The 11,418-nt window shown below is 34.9% G+C and overlaps 1 pseudogene; it reads right to left on the bottom strand.

The window, feature by feature from the left end:
* Positions 1-1,154: 1,154 nt before the first annotated feature.
* Positions 1,155-1,253, bottom strand: LOC136380229 (small nucleolar RNA SNORA66; annotated as a pseudogene).
* Positions 1,254-11,418: the final 10,165 nt, after the last annotated feature.

Raw genomic sequence — 11,418 nt, 5'->3', positions numbered from 1 at the left:
GGACACAGCAAAAGCAGTACTGAGAAAAAAGCTCATAGCAATACAGGCATACTTTAAGAAGATAGAAAAAGCTCAAATAAACAACATAACCCTGCATCTAAAAGAACTAGAAAAAGAACAGCAAGTAAAGCCCAGAGGTAGTAGAAGGAAGGAAATAATAAAGATCAGAGCAGAAATAAATGACATAGAGGCTAAAGAAACAATACAGAGGATCAATAAAACAAGGAGCTGGTTCTATGAAAAGGTAAACAAGATGAATGAACCTTCTACCAGACTCACCAAGAAAAAAAGAGAGAGGACTCAAATAAATCAAATTAGAAATGAAAGTGGAGAAATAACAACTGACACAACATAAATACAAAGGTTTGTAAGAAAATACTATGAAGAACTGTATGCCAAAAAATTAGACAACCTAGATGAAATGGACAAATTCCTTGAAAAATATGATCTTTTAAAAATCATCAGGAAGAATCAGAAATCCTAAACAGACCGATTACACAAAAGAGGTAAAAAGTGTTATCAAAAACCCCCAACATACAAAAGTCCTGGGCCTGATGGCTTCACAAGCGAATTCTACAAAATATTCAAAGAAGAACTAACTCCTGTCCTTCTCAAGCTATTTCAAAAAATTCAAGAGGAAGGAAGACTTCCAAGCTCCTTTTATGGGGCATGCATAATTCTGATTCCAAAACCAGGCAAAGACAACACAAAGAAATAAAATTATAGGCCAATATATCTGATGAATTTAGATGCCAAAATCCTCTACAAAATATTTCAATATTATCAAACTGAATCCAGCAATATATATATAAAAAAATCATATAGAATCATCAAGTAGGATTTTTCTGGGGAGGCAAGGATTGTACAATATTTGCAAATTAATCAATGTGATTCATCACATAAACAAAAGGAAGGAGAAAAACCACATGATAATTTCAATAGATACAGAAGAAGCATTTGATAAAATCCAGCAGCCATTATGATCAAAACTCTCAGCAAAGTGGGAATATAGGGAACATACCTCAACATGATAAAGGCCATCTATGAAAAACCCACATCCAACATCATACTCAATGGGAAAAAATGAAAAGCAATCCCCTTAAGATCAGGAAAAAGGCAGGGGTGCCCCCTTTCACCACTCTTTTTTTTTTTAACACTGTCCTATATAGAATACACCACCTTAGTAGCTCCTGAGGCTAATACATTACTATCACCACACTTACATTGGCAAACCTCTTTCATCACTCTTACTCAATGTAGTTCAGAAGTCCTAGCCACAGAAATCAGACAAGAAGAAGAAATAAAGGCACCCAAATTAAAAAAGAAGTAAAACTATCATTATTTGTAGATAATATGATATTGTATATAGAAAACCCTAAAGTCTCAGTGAAAAAACTACTCGACCTGATAAATGAATTCAGCAAGGTGGCAGGATATAAAATTAATACTCAGAAATCAGAGGAGTTTTTAAACATCAACAATAAACTATAAGAAGGAGAAATTAAGGAAACAATTCCTTACACTATTGCAATAAAAAAAAAAAAAGTACCTAGAAGTAAATTTAACCAAGGAGATTAAAGACTTGTATTCAGAAAATTATAAAACGTTGATAAAAGAAATCAAGGAAGATACAAACAAGTGGCAGCATATACCATGCTCATGGTTAGGAAGAATAAACATCATTAAAATGTCTATATTACCCAAAGCAATCTATAAATTCAATGCAATACTAAATAAAATACCAATGACATACTTCAAAGATATAGAACACATATTCCAAAAATTTATACGGAAGCAAAAAAGAATATGAATAGCCTCAGCAATCTTGAAAAGGAAGAATAAAGTGGGAGGTATCACACTTCCTGATATCAAGTTATACTACCAGGCCATTGTACTCAAAACAGCCTGGTACTGGCATAAGAACAGGCAGATAGATCAATGGAACAGAACAGAGAACCCAGAAATAAACCCACACCATTATGGACAACTGATATTTGACAAAGGAGGTAAGAGCATACAGTGGAGTAAAGACAGACTCTTCAACAAATGGTGTTGGGAAACTTGGACCGTTACCTGCAAAAAAATAAAACTAGACCACCAACTTACACCATTCACAAAAATAAACTCAAAATGGATAGAAAATTTAAATGCAAGCCGTGAAACCATAAACATCTTAGAAGAAAACATAGGCAGTAAGCTCTCCGACATCTGTCACAGCAATATATTTGCTGATTTATCTCCACGGGCAAGGGAAATAAAAGATAGGATAAACAAATGAAACTATATCAAACTAAAAAGCTTTTGCACAGCTAAAGACCATAAGAACAGAATGAAAAGTCAAACTACAAAATGAGAGACCATATTCAACAATAATATATCTGATTAGGGGTTAATAACCAAAACTTTATAAAGAATTTGTGAATCTCAATACCAGGAAGATAAACAATCCAATCAAAAAACGGGCAAAACAAAAATGAGCAAAAGAAATGAATAGACACTTCTCCAAAGAGGACATACAGATGGCCAATATGCATATGAAAAAATGCTCAACATCACTAATCATTAGAGAAATGCAAATTAAATCCACAATGAGATACAACCTTACAGCAGTCAGAATAGAGCTCATCAACAAAACAACACAGAATAAGTACTGGTGAGGATGTGGAGAGAAGAGAACACTGTTGCACTGCTGGTTAGAATGCAGCCTGTTGCAGCCACTGTGGAAACAGTATAAAGAATCCTCAAAAAGTAAAAATGGAACTGCCTTTTGAGCCTGCTATCCCACTTTTAGGAATATACCCCCAAAACACCATAACACTGTTTCAAAAGGAAAAATGCAGCCCTCATGTATATGGCAGCATTGTTCACTATAGCGAAGATCTAGAAACAGCCCAAGTGTCCGTCAGTAGACAAGTGGATTCAAAAGCAATGGTACATATATACAATGGAATACTATGGGGCCATGAAAAAGAAGGAAATCTTATCTTTTGCCTCAACATGGATGGACCTGGAAACTATTATGTTGAGTGAAATAAGTCAGGCAGAAAAAGAAAAATATCATATGACCTACTCATTTGAGGAATCCAATGAACAGTGTGAACTGAGGAATGGAATTGAGACAGAGGAGGGATCAAAGGGACCAGAGGAAAAGAGGACAGAGGGAAAGGGGATGATAGGATGGGATAAACCTGAAGAGAAGGGGGGAGGGCGCTATGGGAAGTAGGGCATAGGAGATGTTGAGAGGAATACGGGGAGGGGGTATGCATTCAAGGACAACACTAGAATCTATGTAAACACAATAAATTGAAATCAATTAAAAATAAAAAACAAAATTATAAAAAATGGATTAATATAAAAAGCTTATTGATTATATGTGATAAAAGAAAATGATGGAAATTTAAACAATGTATTCTATAGTTTTCTTGGTGAATTATGTACAGAGAAATGTGTAGTTTAAAAGAGGAAATGAATGTAAAGAAGTAAAACTTAAGGACAATTGTGCCTTCTGTATAACCCACACTCTTAGTTTTCTCCCCAGTTATCCCTTCCAAACCTTCATTACAGAAATATACACTCTTCTTGTCAAGACCATATTACTAACTCACAGAAGAAGAACCAAAACCCCTACTTAAAATTAGAGAAATAATACAGTATATAAAATATATGTCATATGTTGAAATATACTTAAAATAATCATAACTATGGTCAAAAACAAGAAAAATATATCTGTTGACCTAACAGGGATTGGTGAGCAGAAGCAGAAGACACTGAACTTCACATTGGAAAGACAGGTTATAGAAGTGTCTCATAACTGGTAGGGAGGAGACCCAGGCTCACTGGTAAGAACTGGATCTAGGGTAGGCTTTCTCTGTCTCTGAAAAAGGGTTAAATAACTACAATGATTGCTTAGGTGTGTATAATATATAGCTTTGAGGTGCTGTTTGGGAAGCAGAAAGAGTAGGGAAAACTACATGATCAGGACCATGTTCAAGTCACACACAGGCTATAAACACTAGATCAGTAATATCTCCAGAGAATGAGAGCACTGTATAAACAATATTAAACCCATATTTTGAAATAGAAAATCTCACTAGTCAGGTGGAAGGAAGCATATATTTTTAGATGTAAAGAGAATGTCATGATGTGAGTTTGAAGGTAGAGTTAAAAGTACAAGCAAGAAGGACAGAAAAAGAAACTCTTTCAAGATGAGCTAGCAACCTAAATTATACATCATACCAGGAAACTAACTTAATGAAAAATAGTCAACAAATTCAATAAATGGCTGATTCAGCCTGATCAGGCAGTGGCGCAGTGGAGAGCATTGGACTGGGACGTGGAGGATCCAGGTTCAAAACCCTGAGTTTGCTGCCTTGATCGTGGGCTCACCAGCTTGAGCACACGTTCACCAGATTGAGCAAGAGGAAGATGGTTTGAGCATGGGATCATAGACATTACTCCATGGTTGCTGGCTTGAATGCAAGGTCACTGGCTTGAGCAAGGGGTCACTCTCTCTGCTGTAGCCCTCCCTCCATGGTCAAGGCACATATGAGAAAGCAATCAATAAACAACTAAGCTGCAACAAACAATTGATGTTTCTCATCTCTCTCCCTTTCTGTCTGTCTGTCCCTATCTGTCCCTCTCTCTGACTCTCTATCACTGTCAAAATTAAATTAATAAATAAATAAATAGCTGATTCATTCTAATGGATTAACTCCAATGAAAGTATTCCAATGAAAACCCTGAAAAGGACATAAAATAAGTTTGTTAAAGAACCCGAAGATCTAAAAGGAGAAATGATAGCCTAAAAGAAAGAATAAAGCCTGACCTTTGCGGGTGCAGTGGATAAAGCGTCGACCTGGAATGCTGAGCTTGCTGGTTCAAAACCCTGGGCTTGCCCAGTCAAGGCACATATGGGAGTTGATGCTTCCAGCTCCTCTCCTTCTCCTCTCTCTCTTTTTGGGAAGCAGAAAGAGTAGGGAAAACTACATGATCAGGACCATGTCTCTTCTCTCTCTCTCTCTAAAAAAATGAATAAATAAAATCTAATAAATAAATAAATAAATAAATAAGAAACAATAACAGTTTATAAAGGAATAAAGAGCAGATATAAGTCAAGACCAGAGGGTATTAAAATGGATCAAATAAGAGATTATATATATATATATATATATATATATATATATATATATATACAGTTATATATATATACACACACAGTTATATATGAAATATCATTCATTACATATGAAAATACAGGTTAGGCTAATTACAACTGAAAGCACAATTAACTATAAAGAGAGATGAGAAAATTATAACATAAAAATAAATTAAGAAATGAAGGGAGATTGAGGTGCTTCAACTGATGTCTAATAAAAATTACAGAAATAAAGAAGAAAATACAGAATGAAGAATGGATATTGAAAAAGACAATGCCTGGGAGTTTTTAATAATTAGAGAAAAACCTATATTCTAAAAGAAAAAACAAACGTCTAGTGTTAGCAAAATTAAAAATACATTAAAATCCATAAATTTTGAATTGAACATAAACTCTCAGTGATAAAAAGTAAAGGAGGTAAAACATAACCACAGAAAAATGTCATTTACGCAGTAGAATTTTTCCAAGTAAAAATTGTTTAAACAGATAATTCAGCCAAACTGATGAAAATAACTGTCAAATAGAATTCTAAATCTAGCTAAAACATCACTCAAAAGTAAGAAAATAAAAGCAAAATTTTCAGGTATAGAAATAATTTACCACTTACTAATTCTAAGGAAAAAAAAACGCTAGTATGATAACCTGATACTAATAATTTTATTGAAAGGGAATGCAAGATGAAATTCTGTCAAAACATGTTGGAAAATATTAATTAAATTATGATCACAGGTCTGACCTGTGGTGGCGCAGTGGATCTATCGTCGACCTGGAATGCTGAGGTCACCAGTTCAAAACAATGGGCTTACCCGGTCAAGGCACATATGGGAGTTGATGCTTCCTGCTCCTCCTCCACCTTCTCTCTCTCTCACTGTCTCTCTTCTCTAAAATGAATAAGTGAAAAAAATATTATGATAACAATATAACTTAACAGGTAATATGGGAGAGAGTTCATGAAACAAAGAATAATGAGATTCACATAGTTTAAGAATAAATGTACTGAGTAATATTAGACCAAGGAAATCATGAAGGTATACATGTTTAATAAAATATTAAGTATAATTGATAACAAAATAGACATAAAATCTACCATGTTCAAATCAGTGAGAAAAATCTAAGAGAATTCCAGTAAGAATCTAAAGAAAATTAAAAAATGACAAAAATGGAACATATTGGAGATAAAAGAAATGAGTCCAAATATATCAATAACAAAAAATTATAAACAGCTTTTAATCACTTTTTAAAATAGACACATTATCTGAAACTATTTTTTAAATCTCAGCAATGTAATGCTCACTAATAAATACCTTAAAAAATTTGCAATTAACTAACAGAAACTATGAAAATGTAAAAATAAAAAATACCAGGTAAATACTAGTCAATGGAAAATTCTCATAGCAATATTAACATCCAAGATAAATTTAAAAAGTGAGAATCATAAAATTGTATATAGCCAACAATATCATCACAAAATTTATAAAGAAAGAATAACAAGAAAAACTGATTATTATATTTAATCTAAAGAATGAAAAAAATGATATTGCCACATTTTCTAGAGGTATTAAAATGGTAATAAAGGAATATTTTAAGTCAATAACAAAAAAACTAATCTGGATGAAATACATAAATTTATTTACAATTAATCTTTAAAATTTGGTACAAAAAGAAATATAAAATTTAAATAACTCTATATCTATAAAATATATTAAATTTATACCTAAAATTTTTAAACAAAGAAAGCATGGCTCTCAAAGTCCAGTCAGGAGACAGAAACACAACCAGCAATTAAGCACAGAAAATTACAAATAAAGCAGGATTGACTAGTAGAAAGAATTCATAATTATGAAAAGGGATAAAAGAGAATTCTAAATTATAAGTAATAATAAATGTGGGGAACAGATATCTAATCTTGGACAGAGGAAAAAAAGCCAGAAAAGAACTTACTCATAAATGGGACTCCCATAAGGCTGAAAATCAGACGTCTTTGGGAAGTATGGCCGCAGGTCATCACAGGATGATGAAGTTTGCTGAGGTGCTACAAGCGGAAGCTTGTCTATCGTTGGTTTAGCTGGCAAGGAAGAAATGTCTTCAGGGACTAGCTTCAGTACAACAAAGCAGGGCAAAAAAGGGTTGATAATGATATAAGCACAAAACTGTTGGCCCAGATAGCATCAGAAAAACTAATATATCTAGGAATAAATGTAGCAAATAGTGTGAAAGACCTATACACGAAAAAGTGCAAAACCACCAATGCTATACAAAAAGAAAAGTAATTTCAACAAATGGCTCAGGAATATCTCAATATCCAAATGGGAAAATTTTGATACTTGATAATACCTCAAGGACACACAAAAATTTTGCCCAAGGATTTTACCCAAGATGGATTGTAGACATAAATGTAAAAGTTATGACTGTAAAGCTCCTCTAACGAATTCAGGAGAATACTTTTGGCAGTCCAGGCTAATCAAAGATTTCTTCATTCAAAAATCAAAATGAATAACTATAAACACAAATAATAAAATTGACATTCTACATAAATCCAAATATCTTTAATAAACCTTTTTTGAGTACTCTGTTGTACTGGTACAATAATGAAGAGACATAAATATACAAGAAAATTTTAAAAAGAAAAATTTGCCCTATTAAATATTAAGACACATTATAGTATATAAAAGAGGGTACTATTGATTTAAGAAATGAACAAAAGGATATCTTAGGAACCTATCATCAATATATAGACAATTTTCAAATGTATAGGAATTGCAACAACAATAAAGAGCATCACCGAGCAAATGAATTTTAAATGAATGGTATTGGGTCAACAGGCATTCCATTAGAAAACAAAGATAGTATTATTTAGGTATTTCAAAGTACACACAAGGAAACATACTATGTTCATAGGAGTGTCTATTAAAATTACAGCTAACTGCTCGTAGGAGAAAATGTGGGAGAAAGATAAATTGCAGATTAAGAAAAAAATTAAGAACCTCCAAAAGACAGTGCCTATAGAAAAACATTGATAATTTTGAACAAAATTAGTTTTCTGTGTGGTAGCTGGTACTCTAATGAAAATTTAAAACTATGTATCAATAGAATAAGAAAAGATGGTATGACATTTTGATTAAGAACAATTATATACAATGTCTGAGTCCAAAAATAAATAAAATAATACAATCCTGTATAAGTGGTACCAATACTTAAAATTTTTTTGAAGAGTGAATTGAAATTACGCATAAGCTCATACATTGAAATTAAAATCATTAGTATGGAAAAAGATGGCATTTTTTTAATTGTTGAATTATAAACATCTAGATATATCACTTACCCAGAGCCAACAATGATATGGTAAAATTGACACTATTTAGTGCTTGTGAGTGTTCACATTGGCATAAACTTTAACCCTTTTATCAATATCTCTTCTTAATACTTTGTAAATTTCCTTGCTTTGAAGCCTGCTTGAAATTAACACATCTACTCTTTCTTTTTTTTGATTACTGTTGGCATGGTATTTTTTCCTCCATCCATTTCCTTTTTTTTTTTTTTCTGAAGCTAGAAACGGGGAGAGAGAGTCAGACAGACTCCCGCATGCCCCCGACCGGGATCCATCTGGCACGCCCACCAGGGGGCGACGCTCTGCCCACCAGGGGGTGATGCTCTGCCCCTCTGGGGCTTTGCTCTGCTGCGACCAGAGCCACTCTAGCGCCTGGGGCAGAGGCCAAGGAGCCATCCCCAGCGCGGGCCATCTTTGCTCCAATGGAGCCTCGGCTGCGGGAGGGGGAGAGATAGACAGAGAGGAAGGAGAGGGGGAGGGGTCGAGAAGCAGTTGGGCGCCTCTCCTGTGTGCCCTGGCCGGGAATCGAACCTGGGACCCCTGCACGCCAGGCAGGGCCATCCATTTCCTTTTAATCTGTCTTTATATTTAAATTGGGTTCTTGTAGGCAACATATAGTTGTGTCTGGTATTTTGATCTACTTGGATAATCTCTGTTTTTTAATTAGTGCTCTTAGGTTATTGATGTTCAAACTGATTATTGATATAGTTGGATTAATACTTATCATATCTGTTACTTTTCTCTCTTTGTTGTCCTTGTTCTTAGTTTCTCTGTTGTCATTCTTTTTTTACTTTTATGGTTTTTGTTGAGCTCTCCATATGATTCCATTTTTTTCCCCTTTTTTTACTATATCATTTATATCTTTGGTTTTCTTTTTCTTACTTTTTTAATTGGTTGATCTAGATTTTGCAATGTACATTTACGGCAAATCAAGCTAATCTTTCAAATAGAAGTAGAACATTTTCTGAGAAACATAAATATTCCCCAAATAAAAAAATAATCCTAATTTCTCCCTCCGGCCCCTTGGAACATTGCTTTCATTTATAACATATATAAGTATAAATATACATATATATATGTATGTGATATACATTCATAAGCATATATAATGAAATACACTATTGCTATTATTATTTTAAATAAACTACTCTATTGAATAAACTGTTGAATAAAATTAAGAATAATAAAAACTAAACTTTTTATTTAATTTAATTTTTAAAAATTCTGCCTTTCCGGAAGGTCATTGAGCTAAAGCCTGCCAGGCTTACACGCCTCTGCTGCGAGGAAACAGGGACACTGGAAGGTGGGCTTCCCCCTCGCTCCTCTAAGGGAGGGTTCAGTCTCTTCCAGTCCTGCTCCAGCCACCTATGACCTAACCTTGCCCAGAAAGCTGGGGTTTGCCACTGAAGGCTGAAGGTGCCCAGGGCCGTCGGCCCCATCTACAACACTGTGGACGAGCCTAGGGTATTTCTTCCAAGAAGCAGGTAAACTGATCTCATTCGCACAAGGGCCACTTAACTATGTTTTGCCTGAATAGTCAGGTTTTTTATTCTTCCCTCAAAGATCTCTGTTGTGGGTGTTGATAGTCCTATTTTCTGCTGCTTTGCTTAATATATAGTGTTTCCTTTATCCCTCCTACCTCAATGCCCCACTCATATTTCAGGCTGGGACCTACTCCTAATTTAGAGCTCTCTTTCCTCCTTTAGCCAACTTGTATTATGAATTTACCTTTGCCACCCAGCTTAGTGTATCCCAAGGTTCTCTTTACCAGGCCACAGTCACAGAGCTCCAGGAAAAAGCTACCTGGTCTCAACTCTCCAGGCAGAGGAGAACAGAAGCTTCATATCCACGCATGCTGCAAATGGCTTTTTCCAGTCTACCTGAATCATTACCAGCTAGAAGCAGCGGTCATTGGGACTTGGACATGAGCTGCAAAATATAGAATGGTGACAACAATTCCAGTGCCATGCGGACTTTTCCTGTGGGGAATTTTCCTGGATTCCTGCTCCCTGCGACAGCTCCTAACAGACTGAACTGTGGTTGGGTTGCATTTTTCAGGGATTTGGCATGGTGATGGGGCCAACTTGGACTTGGGGAACATGTTAAGGACACTACTCTTTTAGGGATTCTTGCTGTATTGGCCAAGAGTTTGCTTAAAGGCTTTTAATCACTGTAAGAAAAAATAGAGGACTGGATGAAGAAGATGGGGCACATATACACCATGGTATGCTATTCAGCTAGGAGAAATGGTGACATTGGATCACTTATAGAGGAATGGTGGAGTCTTGGTAGCATTGTGCGGGGTGAAATAAGCGAATCAGAAAAAAACAGGAACTGCAGGATTCCATACATTGGTGGGACATAAAAGCGAGACTAAGAGACATGGACAGGAGTGTGGTGGCTATGGGGAGGTGGGGGGAGGGAAGGAAGAAGAGGGGGAGGGGGAGGGGTACAGAGAGAACTGGTTGGAAGGTGGCGGAGGATGATCTCGCTTCGGGTGATGGGTATGCAACAGAACTAAATGACAAGATAACCTGGAAATGTTTTCTTTGAATGTATGTACCCTGATTTATTGATGTCACCCCATTAAAATAAAAATTTATTTAAAAAAAAAATTCTGCCTTTCCTATATATGCTTTTCTTCACTTCACTGTCTTCTTTCTTGTGTGGCTTCTTTACATTTTTTTTCTCTACTAATTAATGTGTTTATTTCCTTAGACTTTTTCAGGATTTTTTTCTTTATGTTTGATTTTCTGTACTTTGAAAATTATATGCCTTGATGCAATACTTTTGGCATTTATTTAGTTTGGCATCTTTTTTTTTTTTTTATCTTCTTGGGTTTAAGTGTCTGATATTAATTTGGGAAAATTCTCAGGGAATATTTCTTTCTTTTCTATTCCTTCCGATGTTCTTATTATGTGTAATTGTTCCACAG

Source organism: Saccopteryx leptura, chromosome 8 (genome assembly GCF_036850995.1).
Source record: "Saccopteryx leptura isolate mSacLep1 chromosome 8, mSacLep1_pri_phased_curated, whole genome shotgun sequence".
Classification (NCBI taxonomy): Eukaryota; Metazoa; Chordata; class Mammalia; order Chiroptera; family Emballonuridae; genus Saccopteryx; species Saccopteryx leptura.
This window is presented reverse-complemented; position numbering and strand designations above follow the sequence as displayed.